Consider the following 7,531-nt stretch of genomic DNA (forward strand, 5'->3'; position numbering starts at 1 on the left):
GCCGCTAGGGCGAGGCAATGCCTACAGCGGGGATGTAACGGTTTTGTGGCGTATGTGATGGATACGCGGGAGAGTTCCGAGAGACCGAAGACATTGAAGGAGGTTCCAGTGGTGCGCGAGTTTCCAGATGTTTTTCCCGAGGATTTGCCAGGAATACCTCCTGCGAGGCAAGTGGAGTTTGGTATCGATCTAGTTCCAGGGGCTGCGCCTATTGCGAAGGTGCCTTATCGTCTTGCACCTCCAGAGATGCAAGAATTGTCCTCGCAACTTCAAGAGTTGTTGGGGAAGGGATTTATTCGGCCGAGTAGCTCGCCGTGGGGAGCACCGATTCTGTTCGTCAAGAAGAAGGATGGTTCACACCGGATGTGTATCGATTACCGGGAGCTGAACAAGGTGACAGTCAAGAACCGCTATCCGTTACCGAGGATCGATGATCTATTCGATCAGTTGCAAGGGGCATCTTGGTTTTCCAAGATTGATTTGAGATCAGGGTACCATCAGGTAAGAGTGCGGGATGAGGACATCCAGAAGACAGCCTTTAGGACGCGGTATGGGCATTACGAGTTCGTGGTGATGCCTTTTGGGCTCACCAATGCCCCAGCAGTGTTTATGGATCTCATGAACAGGGTATGCAGGCCGATGCTGGATCGGTCTGTGATTGTATTCATCGACGACATTCTGGTGTATTCGCGGTCTAGGGAGCAGCATGAGGGACATTTGAGGGAGGTCCTTGAGGTACTGAGGTCGGAGAAGCTATATGCAAAATTCTCCAAATGTGACTTCTGGTTGCGGGAAGTTCAATTTCTGGGGCACGTTGTAAATCAGGCAGGGATATTGGTCGATCTGGCCAAGGTGGAAGCGGTGATGAGTTGGGAGGCACCGAAGTCACCTTCGGAGATCAGGAGTTTCCTTGGGTTGGCGGGGTACTATCGAAGGTTCATTAGGGACTTCTCCAAGATCGCGGTGCCACTTACCAAATTGACCCGAAAGGGTGTTACATTCTCATGGGGACCCGAGCAGCAGACTTCCTTCGAGACACTTCGTCAGAGACTGTGCGAAGCACCAGTATTAGCTCTCCCGGAGGGGATGGAGGACTTTGTCGTATATTGCGACGCATCGATTTCAGGACTGGGTGCAGTGTTGATGCAGAGGGGCCATGTGATAGCCTATGCATCGAGGCAGCTGAAGCCTCACGAAGCGAGATATCCCACGCATGACTTAGAGTTGGGGGCAGTAGTGTTCGCCCTCAAAATTTGGCGTCACTACCTGTACGGGGTTCGTTGTACCATATACACAGACCATAAGAGTTTGAAGTATTTGATGGATCAACCCAACCTAAACATGCGTCAGAGGAGATGGTTAGACGTGGTTAAGGATTATGACTGTGAGATCCTATACCACCCAGGCAAGGCTAATGTGGTAGCTGATGCATTGAGTCGTAGGGCGGAGAGTACTCCATTGCGGGACGTATGTTTGAGATTGACGGTGATGACTCCGGTATTAGATGCTATTCGTGGGGCACAGGCCGAGGTCGTGAAGTCTGGGATGCAGAAACAGGAGCGGGTCGTCGGGTTGATCTCAGAGTTCGTTACGGATGGGCGGGGACTTCTGACATTTCAGGGTCGGATCTGGGTACCATTCGTGGGCGGTACGCGTGTTACTTTGATGGAGGAGGCACACAGATCGAAATTCTCGATCCATCCCGGTGCTACGAAAATGTATTTGGATTTGAAAAAGGAGTACTGGTGGCCTTGTATGAAGAGAGACGTTGCCTGGTTCGTTGAGAGGTGTTTGACCTGCCGTAGGGTTAAGGCCGAGCACCAGAGACCGCACGGTAAGTTGCAACCCTTGGAGATTCCTGAGTGGAAGTGGGATCAGATCACGATGGATTTCATCACCAAATTGCCGAAAACTGCCAGCGGAGTCGATGCGATTTGGGTGATTGTGGATAGGCTAACAAAGAGTGCACACTTCCTTGCCATTAGTGAAAGTTCATCAGCAGAGAAGTTGGCAGAGTTATACGTGAGAGAGATAGTATCTCGGCATGGAGTGCCGACCTCGATTGTTTCGGACCGCGATGTACGTTTCACTTCCAGGTTCTGGAAGAAATTCCATGAGGAGTTGGGTACTAAACTGCATTTTAGTACCGCATACCATCCCCAGACCGACGGTCAGAGCGAGCGGACGATTCAGACATTGGAAGACATGCTTAGAGCGTGTGTGTTAGACTTCGGGGGTAGCTGGGATGCGCATCTGCCGTTGGCTGAGTTTTCCTACAACAACAGCCATCATTCGAGCATTGGTATGCCACCTTTTGAGTTGTTGTATGGTAGGAGGTGTCGGACTCCCATTTGCTGGGGAGAAGTGGGACAGAGAGTGATGGGCAGTACAGAGATCGTACTTCAGACGACCGAACAGATTCAGCGAGTGAGGCAGAGGTTATTGACCGCCCAGAGCCGACAGAAGAGTTATGCGGACAGACGCCGGTCCGAGCTCGAATTCCAGGTCGGCGACTTCGTTCTCCTAAAGGTTTCTCCTTGGAAAGGGGTAATTCGGTTCAGGAAGAGGGGCAAATTGGGGCCCCGGTTCATAGGTCCATTTCGGGTAATTGCAAGGGTAGGTCGGGTAGCTTATCGGTTAGAGTTGCCAGTGGAGCTGAGTCAGATTCACAATACCTTCCACGTATCACAGTTGAGGAAGTGTATAGCCGATGAGGCAGCAGTGGTTCCGTTAGAAGATATTCAGGTGGATGCGAGCCTGAATTACGCCGAGAGACCAATAGCTATCAGGGATCGGAAGATCAAGGTTCTACGGAACAAGGAGATACCTCTGGTGTTGGTTCAGTGGCAACATCGGAAGGGATCGGAGATGACTTGGGAGCCGGAAAGAGAAATGCGGGAGCAACATCCGGAGTTATTCGCAGAATGAGACTTCGAGGACGAAGTCTAGTTCTAGTGGGGGAGAGTTGTAACAGCCCGGAATTTCAGGTATTTCTTTAAATTATTTTTGGGGCACATTTAGGAGGGGACTCGGCGAGTTGGTGCATGACTCGCCGAGTAGGGCCAAGGTCTTGGTCGCAGATACGCGACTGGACTCGGCGAGTCTAAATAGGGACTCAGCGAGTCGACGCTGTTCAGCTGAACCCTAGCCGTTTCGATTCTGAATCGTATATAATGATCTTATGGCCGTCATGTCGCGTCTTTTGGCCGATTGAAGATACCTTGGGAGTTTGTGGGCATCTGGAGCAAGAGTGAGGGCTAGAGGAAGCTTGAAGAGATTGTTAGACAAGGAAGGGCAAGGTGGTGATCGAAGGAAGTCCAAGGAGTCGAGTACTGGAGGTTGGGGACGCAGGGAAAACGTTTCCAGGTAATCTTCGGATCACAATCTGTAGCTTTTACGTTGTATGCGAATTTAGGGTTTAGGAAACCCATTTAAGGAATTGTTAGATTATAGTGTTGTTATAAGTGTTTAAAAACCCCTGTAATAGTATATGTGAAAGTCCAGGAAGCCCCATATCTATATACTTAGAAATCATGCGAAATACAGGAGGCAGCGGATTGACTGCATGGCGAGGACTCGCCGAGTCCAATGATCAGACTCGGCGAGTAGCTTGAAGATTCACTAGGACTCGCCGAGTTGTTCTTCAGACTCGGCGAGTAGCTTAAATATTTACTAGAACTCGCCGAGTTGTTCTTCAGACTCGGCGAGTAGCTTGAAGATCTACTAGGACTCGCCGAGTCGTTCTTCAGACTCAGCGAGTGGAGTCAGGGTGTCTATACTCGCCGAGTTGCCCTTTGCACTCGACGAGTCCGGTCAAGATTGACCGTTGACCTGTATGTAACTTAGTAGGGTCAGTTGTCTTGTTTGATAAGATCATTAATAAAGGTATGTGGTATTATAGGGAACCTGTGGATTAGCGGATCGAGTGCGAGTAGCTCGAAGGGTTTATAGCTTGCATACTACGAGGTGAGTCTTCTCACTATACTTCACCCGGAAGGGTTTGACTGTGAGACCGGAAGGTCGTATGTGTTATATTTATGCTATGTCTAGAGAGGTAGATGCCTTATATGTCATGTATGCTTATATGTGATGTATGCTTATACGGGCCGGAAGGCGAGACTTTATGTGATGGAAAGAACGGTATGATGTATGACTTATGTGTTATGTGCGTTATGTTACATGTGTTATGTTTTATACTATTATGGGCCGGAAGGCAAAATACTATGGGCCGGAAGGCAATTTAATACGGGCCGGAAGGCGATATGTTATGGGCCGGAAGGCGATTATGTTACGGGCCGGAAGGCAATGTTATGTGGACCGAAAGGTCCGGGCCGGAAGGCGTATGTGGGTAAGTCGTATACTGGGGAACTCACTAAGCATTTATGCTTACTAGTTGTGTTTATGTTTTTCAGGTACTAGTGATGACCGTGGGAAGGCGCCGCCGTGACACGTACACACTGCTATTGTTGAAGATCTTGGAGATTTATTATTTATACTTTTGCAATAAACTTGGAATAAACTCTTTTGTCGAATAATGATGTTTTGTTTTAAATGAAAAATTTATTTGAAAATTTGAGCTGTTACACTTAGAATCTTAATTTAGGCTAATTTTTTAAATTTGTTGCATACCAAAAATGCTTAGGTCTTAAATTAGAAAATTTTGGTAAAAATTAGGATTCCATATTAGAATTGTGTTAATAATTGCATGAGAACCCAAATGTTTAGTTGAGCCTATATACGTTCTAGTGCATTTGTGGCTTCCTTATTTCAGTGAAATCATGAGACAAAAACACGACCTTGCTCAGCCTGAGGGATGCAATATGTTTAGCAGCCTAAACCTGAAATGTATCCAGGAATGTTTTTATCATTAGCCAATAAAGGTTGAGATTGAGCGCCCCTGCTTAAGCATGTAGGGATTTGAGTGAAAAAAAAAATTGAGAAATACATGAAAAAAAAAGAAAAAAAAAAGAATTGCTAGAAAAGTTATAGGAATTTTGGAGCAAATGAAGTGAAGATCTGAAGATCAAAATTCCAAGAAAACCAAAAAGTTGAAGATACCAAAAGTCAATACAAGTTGGTGAATTCAAAGATATCCAAGATCAAATTATCAAGAAAGTGAAGAATTCAAAGAATTCCGTAGTGGTATCGAAAAGTTGTAATTCTAGATTATGTATGCTTGGGTTGCTCAATTAAAAATACCTTGAGGGTAAAGAGATTTTCTGAGGATGGATTCGGAGGGTTGCAGAAAATGAGCATAGTTCGGGGTGAGTGGGCGAATGTTTATGAGGATTGTGAGTATTTAAAGCATGGGGGGTTTTTAGAAATTTTATACACAAATGCATGCGTTGCGGTCTTGGCATAATGGCTGGGTTGGATTGGAGTTATTAATGTGATTTTAATGTGTTTAAAATTTAGTTTTGCTTGGGGGAAGCAAAAGTCAAGTGTGGGGTATTTTGATATGTGCATAATTAGTTAATTATTTTACATATATTCTTAGTTATTTTTGGTTAATTATGAGAATAATGTGGACAAAAGGTACTTAAAATTCTTTGAATTGTGTTTTCAGTCCAAAAGATATGCTTGGAGGCAAAAAGGAGAAAAGGGAAAGCAAGTGAAGATTAAAGAGTGAAAGAAGGACCTACTCGGCGAGTAGATCGACCCTACTCGGCGAGTACACGACGATATGCCAGAAGATAAATACGACTGCTAATTCAAGACGGATAAGTATGGACCTACTCGGCGAGTTGATTCTGCTACTCGCCGAGTACCCTCTGTTTTGGGATATCTTTAAAAGACGAATCTTTATCCTATGGGACATGATGCCTGGCGATTTTTGAAGGATTAGCTGCGACTAAAAGGTTCAAAAGGCGCTAAGGAACCCTAAGCTTCAAGAGTTGGAAGAATTCAAGCAATTAGGTTAATTCTACCACTTAGACTTAGGAATTAAACATGTTTGCTTTCATAAACTTTGTTTTTGTGTTAGTTTCTACTGCAACTATGAGCGTTTTTGTTTCTGTTTGGGGAATACCAAAGAACTCCTATGGTTTAATTATTAATTCTTGCTTAATTATCTATTGGTGATTTATTAAATCAAGTTTGTCAAAGAACCTTATGTATTAATCACTACTATTTTCTGTTAATTGGGAGGCAATTAGGTTGCATGAACATCACTTAATTGTTAACCTCATATGTCTATGTGAATGCTAAAAGGTATGCTTGGAAGTAATGAGTATGAAACTAAGATTAATAAGAAAATAGGAAGATTAATGTGTGAGCTTGTTTGAGAAACCATCAACAAGAGGTTAATTGCATTGATAACTTAATTAACCATTACAAATCTTATTTAATCCAAATAATTAATCTAGGGAATTAATTAGTTTAAACACTTGATCAACGCTTAAATTAGTTAATTGTCTAAGGGTTAGGAGTAATGAATATGAACCTAACTACTATCATTGGTAACCAATAGCAATTAATCCACCTTAACTTAAATAACCATAGGAGTGAATTGGTTGAACCTAAATAGAAACATCTTTATCAAATTTGGTGAATAGTTGTTGCTTTAGTTAATTAGTTAATTTAGTTTGTTTAAGTTTCTAGTCTTGCAAAACTAGAGAAAAATCCTTTACTTTTATTATTTGTTTTAGTTAAAATTAGCTATTAGTTTAATCATCCTCGAAGAAGTTAGGTTTAACAGGTCATTCTATCAAAAGGTAAAAATTTTCACTATGCATAACTTTTTTTGATCATTAAACACTCGCATTTGTAATTACTTCGTCTATTTTAGTAATCGAATTAGTTATTCAACTTTTGTGTTCAAAAGGATTTAGGTTAGCATATCATTCATCAGAAAAGTAAAAATCATCACTTTTTACACTCACATTTGTAATTACTTCATCTATTTTACTAATCGAATCGGTTATTCAAAACTTCGAGTTCGAAGAAATTAGGTTTAGCATATCGTTCATCCAAAAAGTAAAAATTGTCACTTTTCATAATTTTTTTGAACATTATACGTTGATTTTATTTCTATTGTTTATTTTGCTTATTTTTGTTTTGAACGTGAATTGAAACAACATATATGAAGTATTAATCGAGATTACTGAGTATGATGCTATCAATCACGATTTATGCTTGTAAAAAGGCTAAAATATTCTATTATAAATTGTAATACTTCAATCAGTTCTGATTAAAAGCTTTTATGAATAGGTTTTGCTTAGCTATTATAGAAACAAATCATTGTTAAAATCATAGGTGATTGATATTTGTTAAAAACTCAAAGGATTTTAATGATACATCTTATAATACAATGTTTTAAATCATATATGATTAAGATCTGTTATTATCATGAACATTTTAGTCATATATGATTATAATAATATGTGATTACTAAGTTTAATATATATATATATATATATATATATATATATACACACACATAAAGATATTCTACCATACCTGACTAGCATATGTTATGAACATTAACTTTTATATTATAGTGTTTTAAATCATATATGTCTTTTTGTTGCTA

The sequence above is a fragment of the Lactuca saligna genome, chromosome 2 (genome assembly GCF_052625555.1).
Source record: "Lactuca saligna cultivar CGN05327 chromosome 2, ASM5262555v1, whole genome shotgun sequence".
Taxonomy (NCBI): domain Eukaryota; kingdom Viridiplantae; phylum Streptophyta; class Magnoliopsida; order Asterales; family Asteraceae; genus Lactuca; species Lactuca saligna.